The 19,810-nt window shown below is 42.2% G+C and overlaps 1 protein-coding gene and 1 pseudogene across 2 annotated transcripts in view; one reads left to right on the top strand and one right to left on the bottom strand.

Moving 5' to 3' along the window:
- ASAP2 (ArfGAP with SH3 domain, ankyrin repeat and PH domain 2) overlaps positions 1–19,810 on the bottom strand; it is a 326,350-nt gene that overhangs the window by 235,613 nt on the left and 70,927 nt on the right. The gene's annotated exons all lie outside the window — the stretch shown is intronic.
- Positions 18,999–19,391, top strand: LOC149467216 (NHP2-like protein 1 pseudogene; annotated as a pseudogene).

Raw genomic sequence — 19,810 nt, 5'->3', positions numbered from 1 at the left:
ACCAAATTATGGAGACAAATTACAAAGTCTCATAATTTATGAATGGATGGACATGCTCACCATATACAAAGAAGTGTACCCGGGAAAAGTATTACCGTGCCAGCAGATGTCTGACTGAGGTGGTAAAATACCATGAATGCTAGCTGGAGTACAGTACCATCTTGAGAGCAATTTAAAATTACGCTATTGGGTGGTACAAGCCATTGAAAATTTATTGGTATTAACAAAGATGTGCCCCCATTCTTCATCAGAAATTGAGCAGCTGAGCTCAAAAACCCAGTTAGCCATATAAGAAGGAAGACCAGAAGAACAAAAATTGGATATTAAAAAATACAGGGGTTAGCAAAAAAAAAAATGGAAACACTACATGATTTGCAGGTGTGAAAGTGATGACGTTTTGCATTGAAAGCGGAAGTGATGTAATATTCTTTTGCTTCCACTGTGTGATGAGACACCTAGCTAACAGGTGGGATGCCTCACTTTTGTCATTTACTGTGTGTGCTTCTAGTAATATGGAGTCATGCCAGAGAATACTGAGCTTCCAAGTGGGCAAATGGTTGGTGCTCTCTTTGCTGTGGCCTCTCTGACTGAAGTTGCCAATTTGCCGTGTCGTGACGTACTGTATCAAAGGTTATGATGGCAAACAGATTCTGGATTGTGACCTGAAATAATAAAACAACTGCTGCAAAAGTAACTGCAGAGCTCAATCTCAGTTCCGTGGTTCACATCATTTGAGTAATGATTACATGCCACATCTCAGGGTGGATTTCCTGATGGTGAAAATAGTGGACAGTATGTAGACACAGCCACTTGTGGTCTCCATCAAAAGCTTGACAATGCAGGACCAAAACTGGGTGTCAAGGAAAGCTCATTCTTATAATCCAATGAGAGTTTCAAACAAATATCCAGGTATCCAAAGTAAATTACTGATAAAATGTATTAAATTGCAGAACAAAGCCAAAATGTTTTTCAGGGGCCAAACACACTGCCCCATCATCAGAGCCGAATCATTTTAACTGTACTTTAAGTGGTTGTAAACCTCAAACATGAAATATGAACAAAGCATATCACTCTATAGTGTGTACTTGTCTCTATCCAGAGCAAGTGTCATTTCGTTCCACTGCTTTATTCCTCGGCTATCAGCATAAATCACATTCAAAAAGTTTTCCTGACACCAAGAGAAAAATGAAGATAGGGAGGGACCTCCAGCAGAGTGACAGCCTCAGCTCTGTTCCTATGAGCTGTGTGGAGAGAGGATGTGCCTCTTCCCTCCAATCAGCTCTCAGAGCTCTCCTCACTGTGCTCTGTGGTGTGTAAGTTCAGTTCTCCTTTTTTTCTGAACTCTAAGAGAAGCTTTATACATTCAGCACTTTGAATGAATGTAGAGAAGAAGAGAAGACTGCAGATAGACGGGTACAACTTATTTAGGAGGATTTGTTTCATCTCTGTGTATCATCTGAGGCCAGTCACTTCATTGGGTATAGGTGAAGGTTTACAACCACTTTAATTGGACTCAATTGAGCAGATACTAAATAAATCTGGGAACAGTTTCAGGAAGTCAGGTTACATCAGTGTTAGTGAACCTTTGGTAACTGCTCACCAGTGGAATCTAAACTTTGGGTCCTTTCCCTGATCTGAGCCCTGAGGATGGTCACCGTTTTGAGGACTGATGCCAAACCAGAGCAAGTGTGCCCAACCACAGCAAGTGTGCCTAGTGCCAATTTCAGTAACCCTTAGAAAATCAGCATTGTGTCCTATACCAGCAAGTCCCTGAACAAGGACCTTCATTGTAGGAACACAAAGTATTTTAAAAAAGCTGCCACAAATATTGAAAATGAACTTTTTAAAATTGCAAAAAATATTGAAACCTTATAAGATTTTTGAATTTACATCTACTTTTTAAGGTCAATCCAGCCAAAACTAATATTTCATTTAGAGGTAGTGTCTGGTAGCTAAAGCTTGGCGTATACTAGCAGAATTTAATTAAAAAATGTTCACCTTTGGAACATTTTACGATCTTCTAATAGCTAGTGGAGTCATATTGATGTTCACTTTCGACTGCAGTGATGAGAAAATTTGAAGAAGCAGGATGGAAATTTTTTTTCTCAAATTAAATTCTGTGAATGTGGTTTTCATTCTAGGCACATAAGAAATCTGTTTAATATGTCTGGAATTCCCTTTAAGTAGCAGGTCCGGACAAGACTTTAAATTGGTATGAAAGGCTACACTGAACTATTCTTTAACAATTTTCCCTCTTCCTATGTATCTTGCAAACCCTGTATATATAAAAAAAAAACAAAAAAAATACAACATCTGCGGACTTAAAAGCAGTTGTAAAGGCTCAAGGTTTTTTTAACTTCATGCATTCTATGTGTGGAGGTAAAAAAAAAAACCTGTGTACAGCAGTGCCCCCAGCCCCATCGATACTTACCTGAGCCCCATCACGATCCAGCGATGTGCACAACATCCTTGGCTGTCCCCTGTCTCTGCTTCTTCAGCTCCCATTGCTGTCAATCACAGCCAGTAAGCCAATGAGGAGGAAGAGAGGGCAGGGCCAAGACACGGCTCCATGTGTGACTGGACACACGGAGCAGCGGGTGCTCCCATAGCAAGCTGCCTGCTATGGGGGGCAGCCGACAGAAAGGAGGAGCCAGGCGCGGGGGGTGGTGGGGGGGACCCGATAAGAGGAGGATCCAAGTTGCTTTGTGCAAAACCACTTTACACAGCAAGTATAAATATGTTTGTTATTTTACAAGAAAAAAAAATGAACCTTTAGTATCGCTTTACCTATTTTTTACCCATTTCAGTCACGTGATCCTGCCAGCTTCATCTCCCCTGTGTAAGGAAGCTCTAAACAATGGCTGTGAATTCCAAGAGCCATGAAGTCCCCAAAAGGCTCCCATGGCCCAGCCATTGTCAGCGCTCCCTCCTCTCCCCTGCAGCAGGTGCTTACTAACACAGGGAAGCTGGAGCTGCAGAATCATCCTTCTGGACTGGAATAAAAGGTAAGTATACAGATCTGTTTTTATATAGGGTAGGCAGGATAGGTAGGAGGAGAGGGGAAAGGATCATTATTTAAAAAAAATATAGAGTTAGATGTTTCTTAAACGTTAAGCTCCTTCAAAGGAAACTAGTTGACTCGATGACAAGAAAGAAAGCTCCGATGAATGATTTTTCAGAATTTCCATGCAAAATTCTACTGGCATATGGCCAGCTTAAGTCACCCACTTGGCAGTAACATCTCCCTATTACGGTTTCCTTATCTGCTCCCACACATGCTACTCCAAAGACCGATGGCTCTTCTCAATCCTGCTGCTGCATTAACCATGATATGTAGTAAATGAATAATCCAACAGGGGCAATGGGACCGCTCACAGCAAGTGTACAGAAGAGATCGAGCCGTCCTGCATTCCTAAGAGTGAGAACAGATAAAAACACTGTTGACTAAAATCACCTAACAAAAACTTCATTTTTAGGTAGACTAAAAATTGTATTTTATTGGCGGAGGCAACCAGTCAGAGATGCCGTGGTCAGCACTGTAATTATGCACTATAGTTTTTAGCACAGAAAGATAATCAATAGGACACTTTCAATTAGCTCTGTGGTAGGAAACCACTTAAGGCTTTGAGAGATATTTATTTACAGCTGAATTCCTGTGAATATTGGAAGGAGATTTTAAAGACATTTTACAGCCTATACTTTATCTAGGACTGAGAAATCCAACCCGGAAGTATCCTATGCAACATAAAACACAATAACATTACAATTCATGGCAATTATATCTGCACTAAAGGATCTATGCTCCGAAAACAGTTACATCTGGTATTGGTGAGGAACACTGATGATTACTAGCTTCTTATTATTTCATGGAGTGCACACAAACAGAATGTGTAGAATTTTTGTACATTTTCTCCCCATTAGAGTCAGGGCTGGAAAAAAAACAGGATTTAAAAAAAAAAAAACCCCACTCACGCCTTTTAATTTAATAGTACATATTCTGTTTTTGGCCCAGCAAGACAAGCTTCTGACTCTTTTCCACACGGACTCTTTACAAAGCTCCATAACGTAACCTCCCTAGCAGTCTGATTATGTCCATATTTCTGTGCTCAAAGCAGTACATTTATTGCATGGAAATATGTAGTTTTTTTATTGTAGGCCTTTAATTTTTAGGAATAACTCACTGAAATCTGTCCGAGCAAGAGTCTAGTAAACATCCTGGGTATGTTAAAATTTGAAACACGAAATCATAAAAAATATAATAATAATTTTAATTCAATATAATCAAACCAAAAACACTGAAATTTGAAATAGAGCGCCAAGTTCGCACATCACTGAGCAAAGTCGCAAAATCGTTTTCAGTGTCTGATGACGAATTTCCCCACCAATCATTATCACTCAATTCTGCAAGTAGTTCTAATTTACTATCGCTGTTCTCTAGCTGGTCTAAAACCAATTTTGACCTAAAGGGACGCTTTTTGGACGCCATGGACATTTCTCAGTTTCCAGGCAGAAAGAACAGTAAAAATGCAGGCAGGGCACAGGACAAAGCACAAGGGACAAAATGTATGTGAAATGGTTTGAAACAGTAATGTTTTACTATGTGATTTTAGTGAATGTCACTTTTTGTCATTTTCAAATTTCCCGCCGTTCTGTACCAGTACGTCCCGGCGTCCCAGGGGACGGAACCCAGAAGACAGATGCCGGCATCCGCCGGAGGACATTACAGGGGACACTGCAGGAAGGACATCGCGGGAGCGCAGGACAAGGTAAACAAAGAACAGATCCCTATGCAGCGCCTCATGGTAAGCCCGAGTGTAGCTCGGGGGGTTACCGCTTGTGGTACTGAAACTTTACCCCGAGCTACACTTGGGAATACCGCCAGGGGGGTTAAGCTGCAATTTATACACACGGGTGAAAGAGTAAGTCGGATGAATGACTCCCTTATTGGATGGCTCTGCCCGAGGTTTCAATTAAACCATGCCAACCTCCAAGCAGGCAGCTGTACTCTTGTGTTTTTCTAATAATTAACTTTTTTTCAGTGATTGGTTAACTAAAGCAGGTCTTACACCTGCAGGATTTCTTTTTAAAAGGAAGCTCATACATTTATCATTTTTTTTTTTTTTACATTCAACCAGTGGGTTTAATGAAAAAAAAATTATATATATATATATATATATATATATATATATATATATATATATATATATATACAGTCAGGTCCATAAATATTGGGACATCGACACAATTCTAACATTTTTGGCTCTATACACCACCACAATGAATTTGAAATGAAACAAACAAGATGTGCTTTAACTGCAGACTGGCAGCTTTAATGTGAGGGTATTTACAGCCAAATCAGGTGAACGGTGTAGGAATTACAACAGTTTGCATATGTGCCTCCCACTTGTTAAGGGACCAAAAGTAATGGGACAAAATAATAATCATAAATCAAACTTTCACTTTTCAATACTTGGTTGCAAATCCTTTGCAGTCAATTACAGCCTGAAGTCTGGAACGCATAGACATCACCAGACGCTGGGTTTCATCCCTGGTGATGCTCTGCCAGGCCTCTACTGCAACTGTCTTCAGTTCCTGCTTGTTCTTGGGGCATTTTCCCTTCAGTTTTGTCTTCAGCAAGTGAAATGCATGCTCAATTGGATTCAGGTCAGGTGATTGACTTGGCCATTGCATAACATTCCACTTCTTTCCCTTAAAAAACTCTTTGGTTGCTTTTCCATCTGCACTGTGAAGCGGCGTCCAATGAGTTGTGAAGCATTTGGCTGAATATGAGCAGATAATATTCCCAAAACACTTCAGAATTCATCCTGCTGCTTCTGTCAGCAGTCACATCATCAATACATACAAGAGAACCAGTTCCATTGGCAGCCATACATGCCCACGCCATGACACTACCACCACCATGCTTCACTGATGAGGTGGTATGCTTAGGATCATGAGCAGTTCCTTTCCTTCTCCATACTCTTCTCATCACTCTGGTACAAGTTGATCTTGGTCTCATCTGTCCATAGGATGTTGTTCCAGAACTGTGAAGGCTTTTTTACATGTCGTTTGGCAAACTCTAATCTGGCCTTCCTGTTTTGAGGCTCACCAATGGTTTCCATCTTGTGGTGAACCCTCTGTATTCACTTTGGTGAAGTCTTCTCTTGATTGTTGACTTTGACACACATACACCTACCTCCTGGAGAGTGTTCTTGATCTGGCCAACTGTTGTGAATGGGGTTTTCTTCACCAGGGAAAGAATTCTTCGCTCATCCACCACAGTTGTTTTCCGTGGTCTTCCGGGTCTTTTGGTGTTGCTGAGCTCACCGGTGCGTTCCTTCTTTTTAAGAATGTTCCAAACAGTTGTTTTGGCCACGCCTAATGTTTTTGCTATCTCTCTGATGGGTTTGTTTTGTTTTTTCAGCCTAATGATGGCTTGCTTCACTGATAGCGACAGCTCTTTGGATCTCATCTTGAGAGTTGACAGCAACAGATTCCAAATGCAAATAGCACACTTGAAATGAACTCTGGACCTTTTATCTGCTCATTGTAATTGGGATAATGAGGGAATAACACACACCTGGCTATGGAACAGCTGAGAAGCCAATTGTCCCATTACTTTTGGTCCCTTAACAAGTGGGAGGCACATATGCAAACTGTTGTAATTCCTACACCGTTCACCTGATTTGGATGTAAATACCCTCAAATTAAAGCTGACAGTCTGCAGTTAAAGCACATCTTGTTCGTTTCATTTCAAATCCATTGTGGTGGTGTATAGAGCCAAAAATGTTAGAATTGTGTCGATGTCCCAATATTTATGGACCTGACTGTATATATATATATATATATATATATATAAATAAATAAAAATGACCTGATTCCCTCGTCCACACAGTCAATGTGGTTGAAGGAACCACTGCCACGGTGTTATGTATTCTGACAGTGGTGATACTTTCCTGACCATCAGAATGCACTGGTAAGTGCTGCCAGCTATAGCCCATGGTGCTGATCAATCCAGAAGAACCCAACAGGTTGTTGTACAACTGATCTGATCCAACCAAATTTCAATCCATGTATGGCTGGCTTTGAGAAATTGTAATTTTCCAAGCAACTGTTGGCTTGTCGAAACAGAGAATTTGACTTTAAGTTTTTTTTTTTTGTTTTTTTTATTTAAACCGTTTTGTATTTTGTTTTTGTTTATTTTTTAGGGTTTTTTGGAAAGTTTTTTTTTGTTAACTTTATTGTCCGAGTATAATTCTATGTTTGTTTAAAGTAATTGATTTACGTGAAAGTTATAGCATTTACAAATGGCAGTATATATTTTGAAATTTTTATCTTCTTTTATTATTTTTACTAGTAATGGTGGCGATTAGCAACTTCTAGTGGGACTGCACCAGGCATTCTGACAACGGGGGGAACGGACCTGGCGTCACCGACATCCCTAGTGACACCAATACAGTGATCAATGCTAATAAAAAGCACTGACACTGTACTAAAGGCACTGGGCAGGAAGAGGTTAACATGTGGGGTGATCAAATGGTTAACTGTATGCTGTTTTACTGTGTGCCGTGTGTGTGTGTGCACTTCACTGTAAGCACACTGCTTTGCATGGCTCTGCTATGCAAAGCCATGCATAGCAGTGTGCAGGAGCTGACAGAGGAGAGAACTGTATTGTTTACTTACAGTTCTTTCCCTCCATCGGTAAATGCTCCTCGATCACCGGGTGCCGGCGAGTAATCACCGTCTGGGACCCGGTGATTGACAGCCAAGGCCGTGAATAGCGTCACGGGTATGGCTTGCATGCACCTCCTACCCGGAAATGCAAAATCACGTTTATATACACGATTTTGCGCACCCGTGCCACCCTGTAGCAGTATTACACACACAACGAGAACAAACAAATTTCTAAATCATTGAATTTGTTCCCGAACAATTTGTAACTAGTCTTATGCGCAACTTTCACAGTTAATCTGGAAGTAGAACGTTCATTCTACAAAAATCAAAGACATTGACATGCTACTCGCATGAAAATGTGTTAAATTCAAATTAGTCAACGAAGATACAACTGAATGGTCAGGTGTGCAGTTTCATACTTTCTAGTCCAAATGGAATTCTGCAGGTGTATGGCCAGCATGAGTTCATCTTTTCTTAAGGCTACGTTCACACTAGCGTTGTGTGCAGGCGGCAGAGAGGCGTTTGGGAAGCGTTTTTACCGCTTCCCAAACGCCTCTGCCAATTCTGCACATTACAGCACATGGTGCTGTTCTAACGGGAGCGTTTGCGTCGCGGCAAAACGGACGCCTCTGGTCGAGTCAGGAGGCGTTGAAGCCTCCTATTCTAGTCTATGGTGCCGCTCCGCAAACGCCCAGCCGGCGTTTGCGGTGCGGTTGCGGGGCGTTTGCGGACCGGTTACACCACTCAAACTGCATTATAGGCATTTGTTGGGGGTTATTAACGCTCGGCAAACGCCTAGCAACCGCCGCTAAACCGCGCATGCGGCGTTAAAAAACGCTCCGCAAACACCGGACCAACGCTTGCCAAACGCTATAGGGGCATTTGGCAAGCGTTGGTAAAACAGCCAAGTGTGAACAAGCCCTAAAAGGAAAATTATCAAGCAAAATTTCAATGAACTCAAAAATCCAGAAAATACTATGTGTTTAAACCAATGTACGTCATTTTTCTACAAATTCTACACAATTTCCCATTGCCAGACTGAACAGAGCTTTCATTAGCCCTCCAAAGACAATGACTTCAGGCCAATCATTTTGTCCCTGGGTGACCTCCTTGCTTCATAAAGTCCAATTTATCATTTAAAAATAACAAAACATTGGAGATCATAATTATTAGATGGGTGAGACACTCAGGTGTTGGGAAAGTCTGGTGTGCAGAATCACTGGCTTACAAATAGGTGTTCCCAAAACATCAGGATTTAGTCAACCAGAGGATTTTCTACAGGGATTTGGCCTGGAATCAAGCATTACTAGAGGTAAAAACAAAAGCCTTGGGCAGGTAGGCAGAGTCACTAGTATGCATTAACTTGATACATTTTTATGGTTTTTGGCCTACACTGGGGAAAGATAAATCAATGATGAGTGGTTGCTATATAGTAGTAGTGACCTATTTGTGTTTAAATATAATTTATCCTCATCTCTTCCTGTGATCACACTGTACATGACCTACATCTAGTTATGCCTGAGGTTTTTCAATTGATTGAAAACCGTAACATTACATTAGCACACATGTACTTGCAGTAATGCAAGTTTTACTGCATATTACTGGAACAAACAGGTGTTTATGCATTGTGACACATTCTGAATAGCACCATAATGAGCTAAAGAAAAATGCACCTGATCTGCAGTGTACTGCAATGCACACATGTGGATTCTCGGCTCATTGTGGTGCACTGTGTTGCCACCATAACACAGGCATTTTTATTTGCACACTAATGCGCACTGATGACCCATTCAACATAAATAGGCGGCCATAAGGTAATGCACATCAATGCACAAAAAGCATGCGGTAATACACAACAAAAATGTAAATGTCCTCATAGGGGGTTATTTACTAAACCTGGAGAGTGCAAAATATGGTGCAGCTCTGCATAGAAACCAATCAGCTTCCAGTTTTTTTTTTGTCAAAGCTTAAACAAGCTGAAGTTAGAAGCCGATTGGCTACCATGCACAGCTGCACCAGATTTTGTGGTCACCAGTTTTAGGCTAGGTTCACACCTATGCAGTTTGTGTGATCCGTTTCTGCAGTGCGTTTTTGATGCGTTTTTTTTTCTTGCTGCTAGGCAGATTTAAAATGCATTAAAAAAGCAGCAAAATTGCACTACATACTTTTCCACAGCATTTCCAATGAAGCCTATAGAACCAAAATGCAACTTTTCATGTTTAACCGCCTCCCGCCTGCCATATAAGGTAGTGACGGGCGCAAGGTGGTTCGCTTGTTCTGGGAGGACGTCATATGACATCCTCCCACTCTAACAGCGCGTGCGCGGCTCCGGGAGCATGGCGATCGGTGGTGCGGTCCACCGATCAACAGAAAGAGCCGAAAATGTCAGCTCTGTCATATGATCAGCTGTGTCCAATCACAGCTGATCGCATGTAAATAGAGAAATGCCAGTTATCGGCATTTCTCTCCTCACCAGCTGTCAAGCTGACAGCTCGTGGGGAGGGGAGAGACGATAATCAGCATTACTCAGAGGGGACATGTACACTGATCAACAGGGCACTGATGATCAGAGTGCCCTGATGATCAGTGTAGCCCCCGCAGTGCCCCTGTCCGTGTCCATCAATGCCAGCTGTCAGTGCTCATCAATGCCACCTGCCAGTGCCCATCAGTGCCACATCAATGCCACATATCAGTGCCTACCAGTGCACATCAATGCCACATATCAGTGCCCATCTGAGCTGCCTTTCAGTGTCACCTATCAGTGCTGCCAATCACTGCCACCTATCAGTACCAGTCAGTGCCGCCTATCATTGCCTGTCAGAGCTGCCTACCAGCACCAGTCAGTGCCGCCTATCAGTGCCACCTATCAGTGCCATATATGAGTGCTGCCTTTCAGTGCCAGTGCCTATCAGTGATGCCTGTCAATGCCCATCAGTGCCACCTACCAGTTCCTCCTCATCAGTGCCCATCAGTGCCGCCTATCGGTGCCAATCATTGCAGCCTCATTAGCGCACATCAGTGAAGGAGAAAAATCACTTATGTACAAAATTTTTAAACAAACTAAGAAAAAACTTGTTTTTTTTTTCAAAATTTTCAGTTGTTTTTGGTTTGTTTAGCAAAAAAATAAAAAACCCAGGAGGTGATAAAATACCACCAAAAGAAAGCTCTGTCTGTCTCATATGAATAAAAATTTCATATGGGTACAGTGTTGCATGAGCGCACAATTGTCATTCAAAGTGTGACAGCACTGAAAACTGAAAATTGGCCTGGACAGGAAGGGGGTATAAGTGCCCTGTAGGCTAGTGGTTAAAAAAGTCCCTGACCCTTTCCAAAAAATGCACCGGGTGAAATCGCAGAAATGTGAATGTGTCCCATAGGAGATCATGTTAAATGAACTATAGTGTGTTTCTGCAAAACGTTACCAAAAATGCTTAGGGTAAGTAAATGTCCCCCATAGTGTAAGCAGGTAGTAAAAGAGAATATCTTGCACAGAGCAGCCAATCAGATTTAACGTTTCAAAAGAAAATATTAGGAGAGGGAAAAAAAAAAAAAAAAAAATGTTGTACAGCAGGAATGAGCTCAGGTGTGCTTTGGCAAGAGTTCAAACTCGCCTGAGCTATTCCACCAGGAAACCATCAAAACCAATAGCCAATCATTAGGTAGCCAAAGACACTCTCCGCCCTGCAACCGCACGTATGTAAGGGGCGTGTGGAGCAAGGGATGCCTTTTCTACCTATGATTGGCTATCTGCTTTGACAGGTTCCCCAGTGGGATAGCTCAGGTGGGTTCAGACTTGTGTCTGCACATGCCTGAGCTCATCACTGATCCCAACGTAGGAGTAGTTGGGACCACCACATTCATTACAATCTGACCACACGATCTCTGTACAATAAACAATAGATCAGTGTTTCTCAACCTTTTTTCAGTCAAGGCACCCTTTAAAATCATGAACAGTCTTGAGGCACCCCATTCTAAAATAGGGTGCCTCAAGTTTGTCCATAATTTTAAAAGAACACCCCATTCTAAAATGTGAAAAGTTTTATATAACGCAGCAACATCCACACATGTAGGACACCCAACGCTACGGGTGATTTATTTTCCACAGCAAATACACTTTTGTATACTGGTACATATTCCAGAGCTCCTCTTTTCCTTTAGTTTTTCTCCATCACTGAACTAATGTGACCCCAGCACTGACGAACAGAGGCAGGGGAGGGTCAAACTAGGATTCTGTGCAGGCAATCAACATCCCCCTTATCAACTGATGATGTCATTGGTTGTCAGGACACCGGCGGCTAGAAGGTCGTAATGGTGCACAATGAAAACCTGTGGCTTTGTGTAACTAAAAGGCAGGCTTGTTCCACCCGCTGGCTTGTATACAAATTTTGGGCAATTTTTAGACATTTTTCCAAGGCACCCCTGAAGAAACCTCAAGGCACCCTGGTTGAGAAAGGCTGCTTTAGATCCACCAAAACTATACAATATGACCACCTACCATTTAATCTGCAGACAATCAGGCAGGCTCTTGTACTACATAGTTGTTGGTAGATCTATAGGAGATTGTACAATCAGTTTGTAACGTGCATTGTTCGCTTCAGGGCATGGAGTAGGCATAGGATACAATCTCACATTGGGAAACATAGGCTATTATGTTTTTTCTATAATATGTGCACATAGGATTTTTTTATTGCTTTTATTACTTCACAAAATAAAGAACCGAAAAAAAAAAAAAAAGGGTTTACTTTTTTAATCGTTTTTTTGAGCCTTTTCACTGTAAGGCTCCATGCACACTGGGAGTTTTAATAACGCTGGTAACGTTAGCTGTGTAAAGTTACAATAAAAACTTGAGTTTTTCAGCATTTTTGTATTAGCGTTTAGCTGGGTTTTTTTAGAGTTTTGTTTTAACCAAACAAAAAAATTTTGTGGGTCAAAACATCCAAAAATGCTGGTTTGCCACGCCTTACAGCATTTTTCAGCGTTTTTACAGCTAAAAAACTCCTCTAGAAACCCACTAGTTCTGGGGGGTTTCCAGTCAAAAACCTCCCCTGCCAAAAAAACGTTGATTACAGTCTATGTGTGCATGGACACATAGGATAACATGCTGGGGGGTTTACTGGCTGTAGAAGAAAAAAAAAAAAACAAAAAAAAAAAAAACACATCAAAAGCCAAAAACAGCTGCTGTAAAAACGCCCCGTGTGCATGAGGACTAAGGCTCCATGTACACTAGCTTAATTCTAAGCTCCTAGCTACTAGTTATGAGCATTTTTTTCTCCCCCTAGCAGCAAACAGTGTTATCCTATGTGTCCATGCACACTATTTTAGGCTAGAAGCGTTTTTCAAGCTTCAACTTCTAAGAGCAGAAAAAAAAAAAAAGTTTTCGAGAGCAATTTGCCAGCATAAAAAAATAAATAAAAAAATAAAAAACCGCTGAACGCTCCTAAACGTTCCTAGACAAAAGGAAAAATGCTAATGAAACTGTAATGCTCCTAAACTCTCCTAAACTATTACCAGCATTTTTGTATTCAGCATTTTTTGAGCCTAACAAAAATGATAGTGTGCATGGAGCTTAAAGAAAAAAAAAAAGAAACTAGCAAGATGAAAATAAGAACAGTTTGTATTTTTCCAATAAGGCCCCTTTCATTTTTACGCAAGGGTCATCCGTTCAGTCACGTTTTTTATAAGAAAATATGGATTTGATTTACAACGGTTTTCAGTTCACCTCTGTTTTTTTAAATGACGCGAAAAGTGCAGATTTATTCAGTTAAAAAAAAAACAAAACCATAGACCTGAGCAGAAGCATCCGAAAGGCTGAAGTAAATGGACAATGTTTCCCCATAGGAATGCACTGCTGTCAGTTTTTTATCCATCAGCAGCTGGATGAAAAACAGACAGGTTGAACGCTCATGTGAAAGGGGCCTAAGGGGAGCTGGGGTTAGAAAACAATAAAGAGGCAAAGAAACTGCTGGAGTTCCAATCTGCTCTTCAATACAAAGGTTTTCTGAGACTGATGCACATGTGTGGACACCATTACCATCTTAAAAATATGTTGAAATAGTTGTAATTTGAAATCTATTCCAAAACATTAAGCCTAGATAGCAGAAATCCTTCGTTATACCTGAGCAGAAGGGTCAAGGTGCGTTTGTGTGCAGCTTAAACCAGAACCATAAAATCCTAGATCCCTGAACTCCGAGGAGGTTACCTAGAGGACAGCCGGCTATCAGACTGGACAATGCTGGGAAGAGCCTATATAAAATGAGAAGGGGCAGACAGGATTCCTTTGCACAGTACCAGGCACAACCTTGCTGCAAATGAACGGACTCCAGAAAAACATTTACTGCCTTATGTCAACTTCTTACAATTCTACCTATTTTATTGGAGCATTTAATCTCTACTTTTACTGCAACTTCAGAGGGAAAACTAGACAGCAAGCATATGGGAAGTGTTAAAGAGATCAACATGAACGGACTCTTACATAGCGAAATTGTTTCCAATATATTTCCTCTACAAACAACTCAGTCAATGAGGGATATCATTATGATGTTTTCATAAACACCAAACAAAAGCCTTAAATGATGATTTCTATGCTGCACTGGACTCATGTAATCAGTGGAGATCACAAACTGCAACAAACATCAGCTCTATGACTTTAGCTAAGCCCTACCCATCCAGCTATTACATATGGTTCCATTGCTTTAAGTCCTGGTCTGAAGACGTGTTCTGTACTCTGTAGCTCAATTCAGACAATCACTGCCTGTTTCTAGCAGTTTGAAGTCTCCAGTCATCCCCAATTCTGCAAATATTTTCTACCTTTTCTCTTTCTCTCAATCTCATTCTGAGCTCCACATGGACAATTAAAAACTGAAAGTGGGATATGCAACTAAGAAAGGAAAGATGTTATTTTAAAACCAGCAAACATGTACTGTTCATATACACTGTAGGAGGTATTAATAGAAAGTACTGAAAGAAATAAAAAGGCCACAACGTCTGATGTTCTTTTCATAATGCTAGGTCTGGTTGCACCTGGCCTCAATATTTTATATCACTGACCTGGAATAAGCATGCATTTCAGGATTGATTTGAACCTACAATCTTCATAACAGATACTACAGGGACCTTCTACAACCCTCTACAGTTCTTGGAACCTTTCTTCCACTCCTTAGGCTCCATGTACACTGCAGCTGATAAACTCACGTTGGAAATTTTTTTTTAACTCTTCCATTTCCAGATGCTGTCCAGAGCCTTTTTTCATAATAAAAAATGCATGCAAAGCGGTTTTCCAGTACTCAAATGGACCTGGAACACCATATTTTGAGGTTTTGCATGAAAGAAAATATGTTAGACACTGCTGCAATAATTTTTGCACAGAAATGAGCTGGAACACATCCAAACACACCAAAAAAAGACAGGTAATCTCAACAAATACTGCTCTCTCTGGTTCTGCTCTCTCTAATTCTCTCAAAATGTCTGAAATAATTTTTTTACTGTTTTTCAGTGCATTCTGGGCATTTTGGAAGGTCTCCTGAGCTTATCTTTTAAAAACGCTTCTAAAACGCAAACGTTCATAAACAAGCATAAACGCAGGATGCAAGTGCGGTTAAACAGGCATTTTTAACCTACGTTTTCCAGCAGTCAGTTTCCATGGTTCAGAAGTATCCCGTGTACATGGAGCCTTAGAGAAAAAAAAGGGATCATCCACTTCCTGGAGGTGCCTGTAGACACCGCCTGGAAGTTCAGAAATGGCCTGGTAATAATAAGGTTCCACTTGTAGTTCTCAAACCTATCTATGGCCATGCTAAATTTTATTTAAAGAAACTCAATATTTAAAGTAAACCTGTCACACAGGAATATGAGCACTGCCATTGCTGACCTCCAGCTGAAAGTGTTTGCCTAGCTGTTAGACCATTCAATACTTTGAGCCACTGATCACAGATCAAAAAAGACAGAAAAGTAAAAGTTTTTCTCTGCATACTTGTTCCAGGTCGATGATTCAAAGAAGCTACTGATTCAGTTTAACAGCCAGCCATCTACCATTTTCTGAAGCAGAGGCTGACAACAGCAGTTTCCATCTTTCCCTGGTGACAACCTTCCTAATGTAAGATGGGTGGACCACGTAACTTTAGCACAACTGAAAATGTTTTCTTTATAGCATTGGGATTACACAGACTGGGTTTCATTTGTTTCCTGGCTTTGGCTATAGGCAGAGCAACTTTAAGCTCTACTAGGATCTTCTCCGCCTTCAAATCCCTACTCTCTCCCCCCCCACCTCCACTCAGTACCTCACTCACCGCCCACGAGATTGGCAATCATTTCCAAAACAAGATTGACGCAATCTGTAAGGACATTGTCAACTCACAATCTAACTCTCCACCTAGCCCCCCTCCCTCCATCACCCCCTCAACTCTCCCCTCCTCTGACCTCATAACCGCACTGCCCCCCCACCATACCTAACGCTCCATCACCTCCCCAACGCTCTGCTCCTTCAGCCCTGCTACCACTGAGGAGGTCACTAAGGTCTTCACTGACACCCGCCTCACCACTTGCACCCTGGACCCTATCCCCTCACAACTCCTCCAGTCACCCCCTCCTCCATTATTCGCTCCCTCACCCACATCTTCAATCTCTCCCTCTCTACTGGCACATTCCCCTCCCCCCTAAAGCACGCACACATCACCCCCATACTCAAAAAACCCTCCCTTGACCCCACTGACCTAAACAACCTTAGACCTATCTCCCTGCTACCACTCACTTCCAAGCTCTTTGAGCGCTTGGCCTACAATCGCCTAAGCGCCCACCTCACTGATAACAACCTCCTTGATCCACTACAGTCTGGCTTCCGTCCCCTACACTCCACCGAAACCGCCATACTTAAAATCACTAACGACCTGCTAACCACCAAAGCTAACGGCCATTACCCAGTCCTCCTGCTCCCCGACCTCTCCGCGGCCTTCAACACAGTCGACCACCCCCTCCTCCTTACCAAACTGCACTCCTTTGGCATCAGGGACCTTGCTCTCTCCTGGTTCTCCTTCTACCTATCCCAACGCTGCTTCAGCGTCACCTATAACACTGCCACCTCCCCCTCTCTCCCCCTCTCTGTTGGAGTCCCCCAAGGCTCCGTCCTCGGACCCCTCCTCTTCTCCATCTACACCTCCTCGCTTGGCAAACTGATACACTCCCACGGCTTCAACTATCACCTCTATGCTGACGACACACAAATTTACCTCTCCCCCCCCCCCCACACCTCACTTCCTCACTCTCCGCCCGCATCGCCCACTTCCTGAACGACATATCAGACTGGATGTCGCTCCATTACCTCAAGTTAAACCTTTCCAAAGCCGAGCTCCTGGTTTTACCCCCAGCCCGTGTCCCCCCCCCCCATCCTCTCCATCACTACTAGCAACGCCACCATCAATCCCACCCCACACGTCAAAGTCCTGGGTGTCACCCTGGACTCAAACCTTTCCTTCCAACCTCATGTCCAATCACTATCAAAGTCATGCAGGCTCCACCTCATCTCCAAGATATGTACATTCCTCACCCCAGACACGACTAAACAACTCGTACACTTATACTTATATATCACAACACTTAAACCTATAATCTCCCAGAAAAGTGATCTACCTTCACCCTTGAAGGCCAGCTAAACAATATATATGTGACTTTTCTATGAGCAAATACATCAAATCAAAATTAAAACCAAAACATATATAAAAAAAAAAAAATATTATAAATTAAAAATATTATGTCCAAAAATCCCACCGTGTCCAAAAATAAAATAGAAGAAAAAAAAAAAAAAAAAATTGAAATAAAGTCAAAAGTAATCCTCACAAGTGTAATACAAACACTTAAACTTTTTCTTCTTCTTTCACTCGTACACTCCCTCATCATCTCACGCCTGGACTACTGCAACTCCCTTCTCACTGGCCTACCCAAGCAAACGCTATCCCCACTCCAGTCTATCCTGAACTCAGCGGCTAGACCAGCAATGGGCAAACTACGGCCCGCGGGCCGTATACGGCCCGGTGGACCTTTTAATCCGGCCCGCGGAGCTAGGCTCTCGCTAGGCTCCTCTCACAGTCCGCCCTGAAGACCGGTGTAGCATGAAAATCTGTCTCCTATGAGGATCTGTCCCCCTCGACGTATCTGCGCATGTGCCGGAGATCGCCGATCGGCTGCTAATGCCTGAAACTGGCACATGCGCAGATACGTCGAGGGGGACAGATCCTCATAGGAGACAGATTTTCATGCTACACCGGAACGGCGCGGGAAGACGGCGAGAGGAACGCGCGGAGCAAAGGTAAGTGAATTGACACAGGGGGGACTTGGGGACTTAATATGGGGGATGAATTAATATGGGGGATGAATTACTATATGGGGGATGAATTACTATATGGGGGATGAATTACTATAAGGGGGATGAATTACTATGGGGGATGAATTACTATGGGGGATGAATTACTATATGGGGGATGAATTACTATGGGGGATGAATTACTATATGGGGGATTAATTACTATGCTTACTATGAGGGAATATTACTATACTTACTATGGATGACACATACACATCATTCATCTACTCTTGGTCCGGCCCCCGGGTCCAATATATGAACCCATTGCGGCCCTCAAGTCAAAAAGTTTGCCCACCCCTGGGCTAGACTCACCAACCGCTCCACATCTGCCACCCCCCTCTGCCAATCCCTTCACTGGCTCCCGATTGCCCAGCGCATCAAATTCAAATTACTAACTCTGACCTACAAAGCCATTCACAGCGCCGCCCCAAACTACCTAACTGACCTGATACCCAAATACCACCCTACCCGTGCCCTTCGCTCCTCATGGGACCTCCTACTCTCTAGCTCCCTGGTCTCCTCCTCCCACGCCCGACTGCAGGACTTCTCCAGGACTTCCCCCATCCTCTGGAACTCCCTACCCCAATCCATCAGACTGTCACCTACCCTCCTGACCTTCAGGCGCACCCTGAAAACCCATCTCTTCAGGGAAGCCTACCCCACCCTCACCTAACAACCGATCTCCTCCACTTCTCCCACCTCTCCATCCCCCACAGCCACTTCCTCCTGTACCACTATCCCCTCCCTCCTAGATTGTAAGCTTGAAAGAGCAGGGCCCTCGAACCCCTTGTATATTGTATTGTTACTGTTTTGTCTCATGTCCTGTCCCCCTCGCTATTGTACAGCGCTGAGCAAACCCTTTGGCGCTATATAAATACTGTATAATAATAATATAAAAATAATACAGTAGAATGATGCCACAAATAATACAAATCACGAGAGGGGACCAGGCGACATCCTAACCGACTGTAAAATGACTGAACCAGAAGTGAACCCCAAAGCCTACCCATTGGCTGATACTCAGCTTACAAAGACTCTTCTAGATCTGGTACATCAGGACACCAATTACAAGCAGCTTTGTAAAAGGGCCAATGAAGCCACAAAAACATTAAACAGGGATTGCAAAGTTCATTGTAATGGCAGCTGATGCAGAACCACTTGAGATCATTCTTCACCTTCCTCTTTTCTGTGAGGATAAGAATGTCCCCTATGTCTTTGTGCATTCTAAGCAAGCATTGGGAAGAGCCTGTGGTGTCTCAAGACCAGTTGTTGCATGTGTGCATGTGCGGTTACTATTAAGGAAGGTTCCCAGTTAAAGCCCCAAATCCAATGTGTCCAGCAATATATAGAGAGACTGCTGGTGTAATATATTTATATATATTTTTTAATTGAAATGACAGTGGGCTCAGTGCAGTTTTGTGCATTGTACATTTTTTTTTTAACTAGCCTAAAAATCTAACCTGCTTATGTAGGACTATTACGAATTCCAAAAGTATTATTTAACAGTGACATGACAGATCATACAGGGATGTTTTAAGGTTTAACATTCAGTTGTCGATATATAGTATTTTGACTTTTGAAAAAAGGAAAATGCTTAAAGAAAATTTTCAGTAAGTTTGTCCCCCCCATACTAACTTGTATTATATGTATTTTTTAAAAATTTTATAAAATATGTATTTAAAAAAAAATGCAAATCACATATGTACTGTAGGCCATCCATACCTGGTTTTCAGATTCCAGATTTCTATCCAAGAAAAGTGTCTAAACAGCTTTGTGAATCTGACT

This window comes from Staurois parvus, unplaced genomic scaffold (assembly GCF_062004578.1).
Source record: "Staurois parvus isolate SC_StPar_1 unplaced genomic scaffold, SC_StPar_1.0 ptg000118l, whole genome shotgun sequence".
Taxonomy (NCBI): Eukaryota; Metazoa; Chordata; class Amphibia; order Anura; family Ranidae; genus Staurois; species Staurois parvus.
Note: the sequence above shows the minus strand (reverse complement) of the source record. Positions and strands in the feature narration are given on the sequence as shown.